The sequence below is a fragment of the Cherax quadricarinatus genome, chromosome 100, assembly GCF_038502225.1.
Source record: "Cherax quadricarinatus isolate ZL_2023a chromosome 100, ASM3850222v1, whole genome shotgun sequence".
In the NCBI taxonomy this organism is placed as follows: Eukaryota; Metazoa; Arthropoda; class Malacostraca; order Decapoda; family Parastacidae; genus Cherax; species Cherax quadricarinatus.
The window spans coordinates 6,395,304-6,415,363 of record NC_091391.1 but is presented as its reverse complement, the minus strand read 5'-3'; positions in this window follow the sequence as shown (position 1 = coordinate 6,415,363).

Below are 20,060 nucleotides of genomic sequence, written 5' to 3'. Positions count from 1 at the left end.
GAAGGAAGTATGCTTTGTGGCAGATTTCCGACCCCCCTCTCTTTTGTCGGTAGATGTGAGGTTGCTATACGGGAGCGCTGGTTTACTGGCATGAAAGGTATGGTATGGGTTCCACGCTGCATCTGCACTACTTGCAGGATTGAGGTCATCTCAGATGAGATGAGAGGGGAACTTGCAGCCCTTTCATGCCTCTTTTTTTTTTTTAAATAAGAAAGAAGTGCCACTACCATGGAGTCTTCATTCCTCCTCCCAGGTTTTTCTGTTTCTGCATCCTGTTCTAACCTGGCTTCATTATTGGACCATTCTCTAGACACTTCCCATACCCCTGTACCTTCTGCTGGTCACGCTTCGTCACCTGCTCCAGGTACTGGAGCTCCGCCTGTTTCTGTTAGTGCCTCTACCTCTTGCACACCTTTAACTCTGTCTGGCTTACCTGGAGAGAGTTTCAGGGGTCAATGCCCCCGCAGCTTGGTCTGAGACCAGGCCTCGTGGTGGATCAGGGTCTGATTACCCAGGCTCTTACTGCTGGCCACACACAAACTGACATACGAACCACAGCCCAGTTGGTCAGGTACTGACTTTAAGTGCCTGTCCAGTGTTGAAGGTAGCCAGGGGTCTATTGGTAATCCCCTTTATGCTGGGAGGCAGTTGAACAGTCTTGGGCCCTGGATACTTATTGTGTTGTCTGTGTACTTGCTGTTCCCCTGCTTTTCATTGGGGTAATGTTGGATCTCCTGCTGAGTCTTACTTTCATAGGGAGTGATTTTCGTGTCCAAGTATGGCACTAATCCCTCTAACAATGTAATATAATTTTATTCACAACAAGTACAGTGGAACCTCGGATTTTGTTTGCCCTGGTTTTCGTCGAATTCAGTATTCGACGATTTTTTTTTTTTTTTTTTTCAAAATATTGTCCCAGTTTTTGTTCATCACCATGGTTTTCGTCCGCCGTACCAAATGTATCCATCTGCCTGCGCCCACACAAAGCATCCCATACACAAATTCTGAGTCAGTTTGGCTTTGTTTCTCGTCGAGTGAGCATTACCCTGCTCATTCGTACGACACATTTCGTAATAATCCATTGTTTTTTGTGCTTGTTTATTGAATGTGACTGCTAAATAAGCCACCATAGGGCCATAGAAAGTTCCGAGTGACAGCCCTTTGATAAAGAAAGATCGAAACATGATTAAATTCAAGAATAAGCTCATAGCACAATATGAAAGTGGAATGAGTTGCAAAGTTTTGTGGAGAACCATCACTACCACCCTCTACAAAGGTAGAGGGTGGTAGTGATGGTGGTAGAGGATGGTAGTGATGGTGGTAGAGGGTGGTAGTGATGGTGGTAGAGGGTGGTAGTGATGATGGTAGTGATGGTGGTAGAGGGTGGTAGTGATGGTGGTAGAGATAACCACTCCTCCTCCTCCCCTCCTTGCCATCTTCCATACACCAACAAGAGTCTTCAATAATGGTAAAAGTGATGTTAAATGTTCATTTATCCATTTCATTAGTGCTTTATATATATTTCTCACTGTTTTCTGTATGTAAAACTGTAGTTATTCTCCATAAAATGTATTTTTTGTTAATATTTTTGGGTATCTGTGACAGATTAATTGGATTTGCATTATTTCTCATGGGAAATATTGCTTCAGTTTTCATCAGATTCTCTGGAATGAATTAAAGATGAAAACCAAGGTTCCACTGTACATGTACAAGGTATACAAGTACATGTACAAGGTATACAAGTACATGTACAAGGTATACAAGTACATGTACAAGGTATACAAGTACAGTGGACCCCCAGTTCGCGATACTAATCTGTTCCTGAGAGCTCATCGTAAACCAAAAATATCGGAAAGCGAATCAATTTTCCCCATAAGAAATAATTGAAATCAAATTAATCCATTCAAGACACCCAGAAGTATGAAAAAAAAAAAATTTTACCACATGAAATATTAAGTTTAATGCAATAGAATAGTAATTACAATAACAATAGATAACAATAAATAACGAAAGAATAATTGACACTTACCTTTAATGAAGATCTGGTGATGATTGATGGGATGGGAGGAGGGGAGAGTGTGGATGGTGTTAGCATTTAGAAGGGGAATCCCCCTCCATTAGGACTTAAGGTAGCAAGTCCTTTTCCAGGGTTACTTCCCTTCTTCTTTTAATGCCACTAGGACCAGCTTGAGAGTCACTGGACTTCTGTCGCACAACATAACTGGCAGCCTCACCATGCCTAATCACACTATGTATACCACTACGATTCTTAAATCTTTCAAACCAACCTTTGCTGGCCTTAAATTCACTCACATCACCACTAGTTGCAGGCAATTTTTTTTACCAAATCGTCATGCAACTGCCTAGCCTTTTCACAAATGATTGCTTGAGAGATGCTATCTCCTGCTATCTGTTTTTCATTTATCCACACCAATAACAGTCTCTCAACATTTTCTAACACTTGCGGTCGCTGTTTCGTAATCACAGTTGCACCTTTTGCAAGAACAGCTTCCTTGATTGCTGTTTTCATGCTCACTATAGTAGAGATGGTTGATTGGGGTTTACTATACAACCTGACCAGCTCCGACACACGCACTCCACTTTCATACTTTGCAATTATCTCTTTCTTCATTTCAACAGTCATTAGCACCCTTGGTCTCGAAGGGTTGGCACTGGGAGCTTTCTTGGGGCCCATGGTGACTTATTTTGCAAAAACAGGCACCAAAAACAGTGATAATATGGATAATATGGAATGTACCGAATGTATCCTTAGATGCGCGCACACTGGCACACATGGGGCAGTTCAGGCCACACATGGACACGTCTCGTATGAACCACATCGCATACCGGGTTTTGTATCGGGAAGCGAGGCAAATTTTCTGCGATATAATGCATCGGTTACCAGATTTATCGGATACCGATAGCATCGCGAACCGGGGGTCCACTGTACATGTACAAGGTATACAAGTACATGTACAAGATATACAGACCATAGCTGACATCAGTGACATACTACTATATAGAAAGTCCCTTGTTATGCTGAGCATTTCCCGCAAATTAGGTCAGTTTTGTCCCAGGATGTGACCCCCACCAGTCCACTAACACCCAGGTAGCCACCAGGATTTTCCAAGTGTATATTATCATGAATCCCTCTTGCTTGCATTCCAGGGAATACAAATCAGGGGCCTTCAACCATTCCCAGTAATTTAGGTGCCTTACTGTAGTTGTGTACTGTGAAAGTTCTTTGTACCTTCTCCAGGTCAGCAATTTTGCCTGCCTTGAAGGGGGCAGTTAGTGTACAGCAGTATTCCAGCCTAGATAGAACAAGCAATTTGAAGAGAATCGTCATGGGCTTGGCGTCTTTAGTTTTGAAGGCTTCCCTGAATGTGATGTGACAGTTTTCAGATCGCCCACCTACCTCAGGTTGGGCTGCCTGTGGTGCCACACAAAAACATTCCAGATCATTTGCTGATGATAGTTTTTTGATGTCTACTCATCCCATTTAGAAATGACCTATGCAACATCCACTTCCTTTATGTACCATGTTTACAAGTAAGCAGTGAACTTTCATGCCCTTCAAAATGGTGCACACGACGTTACAGTTGAGAATGCAGAACAAGCTCATGATCTTTCCCATCTTACTTCCATTAATAGCTTTCCAGTCAGTTAATAAGCATTCTCCTAGAGTCCATGCTTTCCACTTGCCAGTCATTGGCAGTTGGACCTGATGATATTCATATCAGTATGTTACAACATCTGCATTCTAAAGCCCTTACAATCCTTTTACGTCTTTTCAATCATATTTGGACACAAGGGGTTCTCCCTCAACAAAGAAAATCTACCATTGTACAGTGGACCCCCGGTTAACGATATTTTTTCATTCCAGAAGTATGTTCAGGTGCCAGTACTGACCGAATTTGTTCCCATAAGGAATATTGTGAAGTAGATTAGTCCATTTCAGACCCCCAAACATACACGTACAAACGCACTTACATAAATACACTTACATAATTGGTCACATTTGGAGGTAATCGTTATGCGGGGGTCCACTGTACTACAGTTTTGCAAACCAGGCACACCTCGGGGCTTAATACCTCTCGCTATCATCCCATTGCTCTGACCAGCAAGGCAACGGAACGATTGGTGAACAGAAATTTGATGTGGTATTTGGAGACTCGATAGTCTTTCTCCTCGCCAATATGGCTTTCGCAAGGGCTACTCTACTTTGGACCCCTTGCTCCACTTAGATATGTATGTGCGAAATGCCTTTGCTAACAAACACACTGTTCTAGCAGTCTTTTTTGATGAGAAGGTATGTGACACCACTTGGAGGTACAGTAGACTGTTGTTTAACACGGTTTTGTCTGGCATGTCTTGGTTATAGCACGATTGAAAAATTGTGGCATATTTTTTGTTTGACACTTCATAACATTAATTTAACATGGTTGCGGGAGGGGATAAAATTTTGAGTGCACGGTTGGCCATGGGGTGGGATGGACTGTGGGTTACACCATTGAGTCAACGGGGAAAACCTACCGCCATCTCCCGCCATCCCCCACCTCCATCCCAGCCACGTTCATACATGTGTTTGACGAATCTGTGTTAACCCTTAAACTGTCCAAATGTAGATATACGTTGATGTGCAACAAGCTCCGAACATAGATCTACGTTTTTTTACATGCTTTCAAATGGAGAAAATCTAGGTCGGAGCGCTATGCACGTGAACGTAGATCTATGTTTGGACAGTTTAAGGGTTAGGAAGGAACTCGCTGTGTTTGTTTAGATATTTTATTAACACATTGGCCGATTCCCACCAAGGCAGGGTAGCCTGAAAAAGAAAAACTTTCATCATCATTCACTCCATCACTGTCTTGCCAGAGGGGTGCTTTACACTACAGTTATAAAACTGCAACATTAACACCCCTCCTTCAGAGTGCAGACACTGTACTTCCCATCTCCAGGACTCAAGTCCAACCTGCCGGTTCCCCTGAATCCCTTCATAAATATTACTTTGCTCACACTCCAACAGCATGTCCAGTATTAAAAACAATTTGTCTCCATTCACTCCTATCAAATATGCTCACACATGTTTGCTGGAAGCCCAAGCCCCTCACACACAAAACCTTTAACCCCTCCTTCCAACCTTTCCTAGGCCTTCCCTCCACTACATATTTATACACATTCAAGGTCATTCTGTTTTGTTCTATTCTCTCTACATGTCCGAACCACCTCAACCCCTCTTCAGTCCTCTGGACAGTAGTTTGGGTAATCCTGCACCTCCTCATAGTTTCCAAACTAGGAATTCTCTGCATTATATTCAAACCACACATTGCTCCCAGACATGACACTTCCACTGCCTCCAGCCTCCTCCTCCACTACCTTCAGCCTTCTCCTTGTTGCAACATTCATCACCCATGCTTCACACCCATATAAGAGTGTTGGTATAAAAATACTGTCATACATTCCCCTCTTTGCTTCCACAGACAAAGTTCTTTGTTTCCACAGACTCCTAAGTGCACCACTCAACCTTTTCCCTTCATCAGTTCTATGATTCACCTCATCCTTCATAGACACATCTGCTGACACGTCCACTCCTTAATATCTGAATGCATTCACCACCTCCTTACTCTCTCCCTCCAATCTGATATCCAATCTTTCGTCACCTAATCTTTTTGTTATCCTCATCACCTTACTCTTTCCTATATTCACTTTTAATTTTCTTCTTTTACATACCCTACCAAATTCATCCACCAACCTCTGCAACTTCTCTTCAGAATCTGCCAAGAGCACAGTGTCATCAGCAAAGAGCAACTGTGACAACTCCCACTTTGTGTGATTCTTTATCTTTTAACTCCACACCTCTTGCCAAGACCCTCGCATTCACTTCTCTTACAACCCCATCTATAAATATATTGAACAACCACAGTGACATCACACATCCTTGTCTAAGGTCTACTTTTACTGGGAAATAATTTCCCTCTTTCCTACATGCTCTAACCTGAGCCTCACTATCCTCGTAAAAACTCTTCATTGCTTTCAGTAACCTACCTCCTATACCATACATTTGCAACATCTGCCACATTGCGACCCTATCATATGCTTTTTCCAAATCCATAAATGCCACAAAAGCCTCTTTAGCCTTTATCATAATACTGTTCGCCTATATGTTTCACTGTAAACACCTGGTCCACACACCCCCTACCTTTCCTAAAGCCTCCTTGTTCATCTGCTATCCAGAGGCGTCGCTAGGGTTGGTGTCACTCAGGGCGGCATCTTTGTTGTCACCCCCATGAAATCCAAGGGCAGGGAGATAGGGGTAGTAAACTCCAGTTACATCACTGCTGCATGACCAGTGACTCATGTTTAGCACTGAGAATGTTTAAAGGCCATAAACCGAACTTTATTAATGATATAATAAATAATCGTAGTAATACCACTTTGAGCATAGGCAACAGATCCTACATTTATTCATCTTCAACAATGAAAAAAAACTTGAAAAATAAAGAAAAAAACTAGTTCCGATTTAACCTTGAGTGCAGGTAATATCTCAATAAATCTGATATTTCATTTCCTTGCCTTCAGTCCTGCAAAATCATCCATCACATCGTCAAAATCAATGATTTTCCCTATATAGGCCTATTTTTACTGTGATCCTATAATAGGCTATATAGAAATGAAGGATTTTTCTCTTAGGTTGCTGCAGCATGGTTTTGGTCATAAGTGTTACCTTCTTTAGAGGGCTGATGGTGTCACCCCCTAAATGGTGTCACCCGGGGTGCCTCCCCCCTTACGATGCCCCTGCTGTTATCCTACTCCCCATCTTACTCTTAATTCTTTCAATAATAACTCTACCATACACTTTGCCAGGTATACTCAACAGACTTATTTCCCTATAATTTTTGCACTCTCTTTTGTCCCCTTTGCCTTTATACAAAGGAACTATGCATGCTCTCTGCCAATCCCTAGGTACCTTACCCTCTTCCATACATATATTAAATAGCACCAACCACTCCAAAACTACATCCTCACCTGCTTTTAACATTTCTATCTTTATCCCATCAATGTCAGCTGCCTCACGTACTTCCCCCACACTCACACCTGGCTCTTCCTCACTCCTACAAGATGTTATTCCCTATACACAAAATCACAGCTTCCCTATCTTCATTAACATTTAACAATTCCTCAAAATATTCCCTCCATCTTCCCAGTACCTCTAACTCTCCATTTAATAACTCTCTTCTCCTATTTTTAACTGACAAATCCATTTGTTCTGTAGGCTTCCTCCACTTGTTAATCTCACTCCAAAACTTTTTCTTATTTTCAACAAAATTTGTTGATAACATCTCACCCACTCATTTGCTGTCTTTTTACATATACTCCTTGCAACACTTCTACTTTGTAAAAACCTCTCATATGCTAACTTTTTCTCCCTTACTACTCTCTTCACATCATTCCACCAATCGCTCCTCTTCCCTCCTGCACCCACTTTCCTGTAACCACAAACTTCTGCTGAACACTCTAACACTACATTCTTAAACCTACCCCATACATCTTCAACCCCATTGTCTGTACTCTCACTACCCCATGTATCCTCCAATAGTTGTTTATATCTTACCCTAACTGCCTCTTCGTCTCGTTTATAAACCTTCACTTCTCTCTTACTTGCTACTTCTATTTTCCTTGTATCTCATCTACCTTTTACTCTCAGTGTAGCTACAACTAAAAAGTGATATATCTGTGGCCGCTCTATAAACATGTACATCCTGAAGTTTGTTTAGATGCATACACTATTTTAATTGTCCTATCTTAAATATGCCCAGCAATCATGGGACCCAGTAGGCATACAAGTGTTGCTGCAAGTAGCAAGAAAAGGTTTAAACGTTTAAGTCTAGGAGTTATAAGAAAGTCGAGATAGACAAGCTTAACCCTTTCAGGGTCCATCCCGTAGATCTACGGCTTTACGGTGAGTGTCCAAACCGTAGATCTACGCCATGAGCTCAGCTCACTCTGATAAACTGTGTGGTACATTTGGGCCTAGATATGAGAGAATACATCTATGTGGTATGTGTGCACCACATAAAACAGATCCTGCAGCACACTGTGTATAATGAGAGAAAAAAAATGAAATCATGATTTTTCGATTAAAACAGCAACTTTGCAGTGTTTTTTCGTATGTTTTTTATAGTTGTATTTGCGATTTCTTGGTCTCATTTGATAGAATGGAAGACATATTACAGAAATAGAGATGATTTTGATTGGTTTTAGCACTGGAAATGGCTTGAAACTGAGCTCAAAGTAACGGAAATGTTAAATTTTTGCCGATATTCCAGAGTAAACAAACGACCTCACACATCTAATACACGTCAGCTGGTGGGTCTAATATACATTCACAAATATGGTGATGATATTTATACAATTATTACAGTATTGCATAACAGTAAATCTTCTATTTTTTTGGTGTGAATAAAAATTCATTATGTGAATAAAAAATCAAAATGGAATTTATTTGTAAAGCCTCAAAACATAACTAATGAACAGAGGAAATGTTAGTTTAGTGCCAGGAATGTCTACATTGTTTATTCTGGACCCTATTTTGAAATTGGAATATTTTGAACTTTGTGTTAAATTGGCCAAATTAACAATTTCTGATCACTTTATTTTGTAGTTGAAACAGTTGACTTGGCGATTTCTTGCGCTCAATCGATAGAATAGAAGTAATACTAGTGAAATAGCTAAGAATTTGGTTGATTGGAATAATGTAATTGGCCTAAAATGGGAGTCAAAGTCAGCAAAATCGCCGATTCGTAAATATCGCCGACACATGAAAATTCGCGAGAGCATAATTTCGTCAATTTTCCACCAAATTTCGCACTTTTTGTTTTATTACCTTCACAAAAAGATTCTCTACGATTTCATAAGAAAAAATGACAAATTTTTTTTTTGAAAATTCTTGGACACTGGTGCGTGACTCCAGATTTGGGCCTTGGACCCTGAAAGGGTTAAGAATGACTCGCGTGTGGTGGATATAGTGAGGGCCTGTGGCCTTAATGAAGTGTCAGTTCGTACAATTAAAAAGACCGAGGGGAATATACGAGCTTGTGTAATGAACGACCCAAGATGTCATCTCGTGAGTTTAAAGCAATATGTGATAAGGAAGGAAGGCCTACATAATATTAAGTTTTCTGGTGAAAGTGCTTCAGCTGATCATACAGCAGCTAGTGATTTTCTTGCTGAATTGCAGGAAATTATTTCTGAGGGTGGCTGTGAGCCTCGTCAGGTGTTTAATGTTGACGAGACAAGTGTTTTTTGGAAGAAAATGCCAACATGAACTTATATCAGTCAGCAAGAGAAAAATGCACCGAGCTTCAAGACAGCAAAGGGTTGCTTCACCTTGCTCCTTTGTGGTAATACATCAGGTGATTTCAAGTGTAAGCCCATGGTTATTTATCGCTCTAAGAATCCTCGTGCTTTGAAAGGTGTAGATAAAAACACCTTACCAGTAATTTGGAGGTCAAACCAGTCAGCATGGATGACAGAGGAAATATTTATTGACTGGTTTAAGTATCACTATTCCTGAAGTCAAATTTTACCTGCACAGCAAGAACTTTGCATTCAAAGCTCTATTCATTCTTGATAATTCCTATACTCATCCACAAGCTTTGCTGGATGTGACCTCACATGTAAAAGTTGTATTTTTACCTCCAAATACAACCACTGGATTGGGGAGTTATTAAGTCATTCAAGTGTAACTACACAAAAAAAGTTATGAAAAAACTAGCTGCATCAATGGACTCTGACTCCAACTTGGCAGTACCAAGCTTTTGGAATAAATTTAACATTGCAGATGCCATCAGGTATGCTAGATGTGCAAGGAATGAAGTGCCCCGATCAACATTAAATGGAGGCTGGGGAAAGTTATGGCCTTCTGTGGTTTTTCAAGCCCTTGCTTGAGAGTCAGGTTCAGGAAATTGTTCAGCTGGCAAGGAGATTACCAGGTGATGGTTTGGAAGATATGAATGCAGATGATGTGAATGGATTCTTAGAAGATGACAGGAGTCCAGAGGAAATGTTGGCAGAGCTCGATGAACATATACAAGGGGCCACATAACAGAAGAAGATGAACCTGAAAAAAAAAAACTTAACATTGCAGTAGTTATGTGAGCGGTTCCATATTATTGTTAAAGTTGCAGACTTTTTCACTGAAGAAGACCCTGACTATTCTAGAAGCAGTGCTTTAAAACAGGGTCTAGACCAGCTGATAATGCCTTACTGTCTCTGTATACTGTACTTCAGGGTAAAAAGAGCCCAGAGATCCATTACATAATTTATGCACACTCCAATCCAACCATCTACTTTAGTACCAGAACCTCTACTATCCACTTCTGCCGACAACCAACAACCATCCACCTCAGCCCTGTAGGGCCACGCCATCCATATCCACTCTTTTCACAATTATCCATGAACACCATTACCCACAATTTAAGGCAAGAAATAGCAGTAATGTATCACGACACTGAACTACAATTACATATCTACTTTTATTTTTGTAAGATCTAAAAAAAAAAAGTTTGGCTTTTTGGGAGGCTCCCAGGAACGTAACCCTATTTTCCCATAAGTTCATCAGTTCGTCTAACGTGGTTTTGCCTAACACAGCATTTTCAGGAATGTAACTACCGTGTTAAACGACGGTCTACTGTATAACATTTTAGCCCAGGCCCACTCCTTAGGCCACTGCAGTAATCTGCTAACTTTCCTTACTGCTTTCTTATCCGAGACATTTTTGTGTCCATGTTGGCACCTTGCTTTCCTCAGGCCAAGGGTGTCCCACAAGGTTGTGTCCATAGCACTACCCTTTTCTCTTGGCTATTGCATATTTGGTCTTCACTTTGTGGATGACTTCACTATAGCTTACACAGCTGCTGACTGTCACCTGGTAGTGGCCTCCCTTCAGGATGCCATTGACTGGGTTTCCCATTGGGACACTTCTCCCCTGAAGGGAGGTTCCTTGATGCTGGTGAGGGGCTCTTGATCTAGGGAATTGGGTCTGTTCTCCAGTTCCCTGAATTGAGTCTGAATACCTTCCATCCCACTAGACGTCCTCTTGTCCCAGATATTCCATTGTACTTACATGGCTTACTTATTCTAGAATGTGATATGGTCAAGCTTCTTGTCCTTCTCTTCAATCACCAGTTAACATGGAAACCTCACATTTCCTCTTTGAAGGCAGCTTGCCATGGTCAACTGAATCTCCTTAAAATTCTTGTGCTTCGTTCATGGGGAGCAGATCACCAGACTCTTCTCTGTTTGCATTCCACCCTAGTCTTGTTCAAGTTGAATTATGGAGATGAAGTCTATTCTGCAGCTTCTACCAATCTTTCTATGCTAGATCCCATTCATCATCAGGGTCTATGTTTATGCCTTGGTGCCTTTCATTCATGCCCTGTTGAAAGCCACTATGCTGAGGCGAATGTTCCTTAACTGATCATGATGCTCATTGCCTTCATTACTTAGTCCCCGCTCGTGACCTTCGTGTTCTGTCTGTCTAGGTTGGTCTCGCGATAATGAAAGTCCATTATTTGACACCCGTGCTTACTCCAACTGTTTTCTCTTCATCTTCACTCCAGTTGCCTCCCTTGTACATGTATGTTCATTTAGTGTCTGCCTTTTCCCTTCCCCCTTGGGAGGTTCTGACAGTTCGTGTATGTTCTCCCCAACTGCTGTGCACCAAAGCTCTCCTACCCACGACCGCTTCTCGCTTGTGCCATTGCTGTTTATATAGATGATTCTGAATCTGATGGTGTTTCCTGACAATGTTGTCCGAGGTCATTTGTTAGACTTGGCTACTATTTGTAATGCTGAGTTGTATGCCATACTCGTAGCACTTCTCTGTATTACATGTCTATCTCCTTCAACATGTGTGGTCATTTCAGATTCCCTCAGTGCTTTATAAGCCATTAAACAATTTGATCCCCCTCATCCATTAGTCCATCCATTAGTATTCAACTATGATTGTGCTGTGTTACTAGCAAAAACAGACATCGTTATCTGTTGGGTCCCTGGACACATTGATGTGCAACGCAATGAACAAGCAGATGCTGCTACACGGTCAGCAGTACATGATCTTCCAGTTTCCTGTAGAGGTATTCCGTTCAGAGATTATTTTCCAGTCATCTCTGCCTGTCTTCGCAGTTGTTGACAATGGTGGTCGGACATGCACCATATCAAATTGCACTCTATTAAACTGCTTTTAGGTTTGTGGCCATCTTACCACCATTGTCGTACACGGGAGACTGCGCTCTCCTGTCTCTGCATTGGCCATACCGTACCCATGGGTATTTCTTGGGACAACAACCTGTTCATCTCTGTGAGGTTTGTTGGGGTCCCTATTTCGGTTCTTCACTTGTAGATTGACCAGTTTACCAGCGAGCTTGCAGGATTTACCTCCAATGACCCTGCCTCTCTTACCTTATCTTCCCTACTTGCAGATGGCCCTGCCTTTGACTTAATCATTTTTCGACTTTTGTCAGCAACTGCTTTACTATACGAACTTTGACACACAGGCCCTAGCATCCCTCCTACCCCATTTCTTCCCTCGCATCTGATCCCCTCTCCACCTGGCTGTTTATAGCCCCGGTGCTATTTTCTGCCCCACTCTATAGTATGACACTTGTCGGCTTAGCGCTGTTTGATTATAGTGCCTTGATGCTGTTTATCAAAAGAACTGGTTGTAGCCTCCCCTTCCTCTGGTCAGAAGCGAACTGGGTCTTAAAACTGGCTCGGGTGGTTCATTGTACATTTATGTTTATCTGAGTAAATTCTCAAAAAGCTTAAGTTTTGTGACTTCACCCAGCCCACTGGTTCACCGTATGACCAGTTTGCCTGTGAACATACCTGTATGCTTCCCAGGCACTATGACCCCCTCTGGGTTTAGTGCTTCCTTATCAGGATGTAATTTAACATGCAGATGGTACTATCAAAAAAGTTTATAAAAACTGTTGTAATTGACCATTTACTGTGAATTTTCATTTGCTGAGGAAAGTGAGAATTTTGCTCCATTCAAAAAATATTCTATTTCTATGGGGAGAGCCCCTCATGGGAGGTTCCTTGATGCTGGTGATGGGCTTTTGATCCAGGGAATTGGATCTGTGCTCCAGTTCCCTGAATGAATCTGAATATCTTAAATTAACCCCCCCCCTCCCTTTGCATGCGCTGTATAATCATATGGGTTTAGCGCTCCCCACAATTATACTCGATGGAGAATTTAAAAATGCTGCTGTATGATCTGGGTGGGTTTAGTGCTTCATTTTGAATATAAATTTCAAACTACACCCCCCACCTCCCCCAAAAAAGTGGGCAATTTCCTAAATATCTTTGAAGTATATTAGAATTTTGCTCCGTGCTTCAAATTTTGCCCCATTTTATGAAAAGGTATTTCCCATTTTCCTTGGAAATGTCAATTTTTCATGGAGGGGGAACTACTTATTTTCCAGCCCCACTTGATTTTACTCTGAATATTTTTCTGGCTGGTGTATGGGAAACAAATTCTTTAGGTATAAGTGGCACCTCTACTCACAGGTTTAGCGCTTTATGTACAGAAAGCTTAGCGCCAGTGGCGTTGCTAGGGCTATCGCCTGAGGCAGCCCCCCAATGACGCCACTGCTTGACACTCGACCAAACAACCTGCCAGAACTTTTCTGTAAAAAGTCGTCGTGGGACCTACGAAGATTGGTAACTGCCAACAAAAATTAGTTGGGAAGAATTTGTTCCATACTCTAATGGATTGGTGCACTAAACCTGGAATAAGTTGTTCTGTAGACAGCCTGTACTGTCTGCACAGACAGCCCATGCTGTCTGCCAGCTTAGTTCATATTTCGCGCCACTCAGGTGCTGTCCTCTGTAGCCTGGCCTCTAGGCAGGCACGCCAGCCTGCCGGCCCATGCCTCTCCCTCACTCGCACAGCGGCCTAGCAGGAAGACACAAGTACTCCCAGCTCTCTCTCGTGGGCATGGCCCTCCCGGGCCATGGGCACAACACAAGCCTGTGTACCCACCACGACTTAACAATAAACAAAGAAGCCTCTCCGAAGACGTATCATTTACTACCCGCTACCAGAATACCAAACAAGCCCGTTATAAATGGTGACAGCGGTGCTCGCAGCAGTTGTTTGCCTGGAGAGAGGAAGGAGAGGTATGAAGTCATCTTCACTTCATCATCCCATACAAGAAGCATCCGTCTCTCAACGAGTTATCCTGATGTCGTGTCTGCACTTTTGAGCATCCAGACACAGGTACAAGCAGGATCCAGCCGAAATTTGCCGAAATTCTCCGAGAATTGTAAGTGACCCCATGCTACAGCGTCCCACGCTACAGTGTCCCACACTGTTTCTCAAGTCACGTGTTCAGCGTCACTTGTATGCTGCTGTTGTTGTTCAGCTCAGCACAGCTGTTTCAGCAAGCCAGAGGTGAGTTTTGTGGTGATTTCTGCGTCCAGTGTGAGCTTCTCCACGTGTTTGTGGGTGGGGGAGGAGAGGAAGTGGCTGTTCCTCACCTTGCCCATGCTCGCCCTACTCACGCTCACCCGTCTACCATACACCACTCGCCACTGCCCACTCCCTCTGCTGTGTTTTCCATGTGAATTCATTGCCAGAGCTGTGTATCCGAGTGCCCGAGGCCACTCGAAGCTACGTGTATCAGCATGCCACGTAGATCACGACGCCACGTGGGTGTGGGCGATGTCACGTGGATCTACCAGCCACGTGAGTTACCAGATGTCCCAGGGCCACATGCTGTGGTCTGCTGCCCGCATCACATTGATGTCACCCACGATGCTGCCCAACTTCATGACGTCACGATGTCTGCCTGACGTCACCTCGAGATGTCTACTGACGTCATCACGCCTGACATCACATGTCACATCGAGTGTTTCTAATAATTATTTTAGTATTGTCGAGAAGATTGAGAGAAAATATATGTCGTGTGTTAATTAATTCCTCTTAGTGTTCCCACATTTTAGTATATGTCTTAGTGTCAGTTTTATGTACAGAAAAGCATCATTTGCTAGTTTAAGCCATGTACCGCGGTGTGTAAAGTTTCCGTGTGTCCAGTGAGGTCTGAGCCAGACCTGAGTAGCACCACTATGCTAAGTCACCCGTGTGACCAGTGTGTTGACAGCTGATTACTCAACCCTGAGCGTATGAGCCCTTTTGTACAGAAAGCTTTTATGCTTGTTGCTCGTGTTGTTCTGCAGAATCGTACCTGCTACGATTCCCATCGAGATTTGTTTCACTTCACCTCCAGACCGCAGTTATATGTAGAGAAACAAGTCTGGGGACGCTTAGACTAACCTCTGCTATAACTCCAACTGTTGAGAGAATGACACAGTGTCAGCCTCGTGTCACAAGCTTCAGTGAGCAGCCTGCACATAGAAGATGTCACTTTGACTGCTAGCTCTCTCACTGCAGTCTGGTGTATGATGTTACGACTCCCAGATGTTTCGCCCAGTCGTCTCTGCCACGACTCGCTCCACGCTCACCGGCAGTGACAGCACCAGTCGAGAAGTGTCCTCCTGAGTCGCTTGCCAGAAGTCTTGCCGAGTTTTGTCGACGCCTCACTCGAGGGCACCAGCATGTTGTGCCCCAGGTTGAGTGAAACCTGCAGCGACTCCTACGATGTCTGCTTCACCGTTCCAGAGGAGACCGTACCCTGTTACGTCACAGCTCAGCCGCAGCGATGTCTCCCGTGTTGCAGTATCTGTCCAGATGCAGGAAGGCGTGCAGTGATGCACTTCGATGCTCACTGCCTATGACCACGATGTTTAGCACACAGCACGTTTTTCCTTCCCTCCCTGTAGGAAGTTTTTTTTTTTTTTCCATGTCCATATGTATATACATATATGTTTTTATTTTGTGTTCTGTGCCCTGTTCCTACGAGAGAGAGACCGAGTTTCTTTTACCACCAGTATTGTCACGTCGGGACGACGCGCGGTAGGTGGCCGAGCGTATGTAGACAGCCTGTACTGTCTGCACAGACAGCCCATGCTGTCTGCCAGCTTAGTTCATATTTCGCGCCACTCAGGTGCTGCCCTCTGTAGCCTGGCCTCTAGGCAGGCACGCCAGCCTGCCGCCCCATGCCTCTCCCTCGCTCACATGGGCCTAGCAGGAAGACACAAGGCCTCCCAGCTCTCTCTCGTGGGCATGACCCTGCCCGGGCCATGGGCACAACACAAGCCTGTGTACCCACCACTACTTAACAATAAAGTAAGAAGCCTCCGAAGACGCATATCATTCACACCCGCTACCATGCTACCAAACAAAATCATTATAGTTCCAGCACTGGTGTACCACTAACGGGAACATGGGAGTGAAATTCCCATAGATTTTATCAAGGGCCATCATAGAAAATGGGAAGATCCAACAGAGAATGGGAAATTTTTGAAAGTGGGAGTGAAATTCCCATAGATTTTATCAAGGTCCACCCCTCAGGGAAGGTTCCTTGATGTTGGTGAGGGGCTCTTGATTTAGGGAATTGGATCTGTGCTCCAGTTCCCAGAATTAAGCCTGAATGCCTTCCACATCCCCCCCCCCCAGGCGCTGTATAATCCTCCGGGTTTAGCCCTTCCCCCTTGATTATAATAATAATAATTATCAAGGTCCATCATAGAAAATGGGAAGATCCAACAGAGAATGGGAAATTTTTGAAAGTGGGAGTGAAATTCCCATAGATTTTATCAAGGTCCATCATAGAAAATGGGAAGATCCAACAGAGAATGGGAAATTTTTGAAAGTGGGAGTGAAATTCCCATAGATTTTATCAAGGTCCATCATAGAAAATGGGAAGATCCAACAGAGAATGGGAAATTTTTGAAAGTGGGAGTGAAATTCCCATAGATTTTATCAAGGTCCATCATAGAAAATGGGAATTTCCCATTTTCTACGATGTCCTTAAAAATCTTAGGAAAATTGCACTTCGACTTTCAGAAATTTCCCAAGATTCTTAAGGACATTCTTAAGGACATTTTCTATGATAGACCTTGATAAAATCTATGGGAATTTCACTCCCACTTTCAAAAATTTCCCATTCTCTGTTGGATCTTCCCATTTTCTATGATGGAGCTTGATAAAATCTATGGGAATTTCACTCCCACTTTCAAAAATTTCCCATTCTCTGTTGGATCTTCCCATTTTCTATGATGGACCTTGATAAAATCTGTGGGAATTTCACTCCCACTTTCAAAAATTTCCCATTCTCTGTTGGATCTTCCCATTTTCTATGATGGAACTTGATAAAATCTATGGGAATTTCACTCCCACTTTCAAAAATTTCCCATTTTCTGTTGGATCTTCCCATTTTCTATGATGGACCTTGATAAAATCTATGGGAATTTCACTCCCACTTTCAAAAGTTTCCCATTCTCTGTTGGATCTTCCCATTTTCTATGATGGCAGCTTTAAAAAGTCTATGGGAATTTCACTCCCACTTTCAGCTATTTCCCATTTTCTATGATGGCAGCTTTAAAAAGTCTATGGGAATTTGACTCCCACTTTCAGCTATTTCCCATTTTCTGTTGGATCTTCCCATTTTCTATGATGGACCTTGATAAAATCTATGGGAATTTCACTCCCACTTTCAAAAGTTTCCCATTCTCTGTTGGATCTTCCCATTTTCTATGATGGACCTTGATAAAATCTATGGGAATTTCACTCCCACTTTCAAAATTTCCCTTTTTTTTTTCTCTGGACAAATTATGGGAATTTCACTCCATTAAATTATCAAAAAGCGCCAAACCATAAGTCATAAAGCACAGCAGGATAGAAGGATCAAAGGGTATTGGATAGCAAGAGGGATTATAACCAAAGGGGGAAAAAAAAAAAAAACACTAAACCCATAGGATTAGAGTGCCTGTGGGGGGGACATAGAAGGCATTCAAGTTTAACTCGGGGAGGGGGTGGAACTGGATCACAAACCCAATTCCCCAGATCAAGAGCCCATCACCAACATCGAGGAACCTTCCTTGACGGGAGTGGATACTGCAGGTAGAGGGAAGCAAGAAAAGGCCACGACTTCTACAGGCATCAGAGTTTCTGCAGTAAATCAGTTTCGGTCAGTCTCGCTTAAAGGACGGGCCATCAGCTGGGGGGGGGGGGCGGAAACGGCAGTCCAGCAGAATGTCTACGACAAACTTTTTATAATAATCAAAAAGAAGTGCTAAGCCACAAGGGCTATACAGCTTAACCTTACTCGCTGTATAGCCCTTGTGGCTTAGCGCTTCTTTTTGATTATACAGCGGACCCCCGCATAGCGATTTTAATCCGTGCAAGAGGGCTCATTGTTATGCGAAATGATCGGGATGCGAATGAATTTTCCCCATAAGAAATAATGGAAATCAAATTAATTCGTGCAAGACACCCAAAAGTATGAAAAAAAAAAAATTTTACCACATGAAATGTTAATTTTAATACACACAAACTGAAAAAGGCATGCACAATTACATGACACTTACTTTTATTGAAGATCTGGTGATGATTGATGAGATGGGAGGAGGGGAGAGAGAGTGTTAGTGTTTAGAAGGGGAATCCCCTTCCATTAAGACTTGAGGTGTCGAGTCCTTTTCTGGGGTTACTTCCCTTCTTCTTATAATGCCACTAGGACCAGCTTCAGAGTCACTGGACTTCTTTCGCACAACATATCTGTCCATAGTGGCCTGTACCTCTCGTTCCTTTATGACTTCCCTAAAGTGTTTCACAACATTGTCAGTGTACAGGTTGCCAACACAGCTTGCAATAGCTGTCTGAGGGTGATTTTCATCCATGAAGGTTTGCACTTCAAGCCACTTTGCACAGATTTCCTTAATCTTTGTAGTAGGCAACTTCTTCAATTTCTCTCTCCCCTCCTCTGAACCAGTTTCCTCAGGTCTGGCCTCTTGCTGTTGAAGTTGATCTATCAGCTCATCAGTGGTTAGTTCTTCATTGTCCTCCTCCACCAACTCTTCCCCATCCTCCCCACTAACCTCCAACCCCAAGGACTTTCCCAATGCCACAATGGATTCCTCAACTGGCATAATCCTCTCAGGGTTAGCCTCAAACCCTTCAAAATCCCTTTTGTCTACACATTCTGGCCACAGTTTCTTCCAAGCAGAGTTCAAGGTCTTCTTAGTCACTCCCTCCCAAGCCTTACCTATAAGGTTTACACAATTGAGGATATTAAAGTGCTCTCTCCAAAACTCTCTTAGAGTCAGTTGAGTTTCTGAGGTCACTACAAAGCACCTTTCAAACAGAGCTTTTGTGTACAGTTTTTTGAAGTTTGCAATAACCTGCTGGTTCATGGGCTGCAGGAGAGGAGTGGTATTAGGAGGCAAAAACTTCACCTTAATGAATTTCATGTCCCCATAAAGTCGCTCTGCCACGTCTGTAGGATGACCAGGGGCATTGTCTAACACCAGGAGGCACTTAAGTTCTAATTTCTTTTCAGTTAGGTAATCTTTCACATTGGGGGCAAATGCATGGTGTAACCAGTCATAGAAAAAGTCCCTAGTGACCCATGCCTTACTGTTTGCCCTCCACAGCACACACAAATTCTCCTTGAGGACATTCTTTTGCCTGAACGGTCTGGGAGTTTCAGAGTGATACACTAATAAAGGCTTCACTTTGCAATCACCAGTAGCATTGGAACACATCAACAAAGTAAGCCTGTCTTTCATAGGCTTATGTCCTGGGAGTGCCTTTTCCTCCTGAGTAATGTAGGTCCTGCTTGGCATTTTCTTCCAAAACAGGCCTGTTTCATCACAATTAAACACTTGTTCAGGTTTCAGTCCTTCACTGTCTATGTACTTCTTGAATTCCTGCACATATTTTTCAGCCGCTTTGTGGTCCGAACTGGCAGCCTCACCATGCCTTATCACACTATGTATGCCACTACGCTTCTTAAATCTCTCAAACCAACCTTTGCTGGCCTTAAATTCACTCACATCAGCACTAGTTGCAGGCATTTTTTTAATTAAATCCTCATGCAACTTCCTAGCCTTTTCGCTTATGATCGCTTGAGAGACGCTATCTCCTGCTAGCT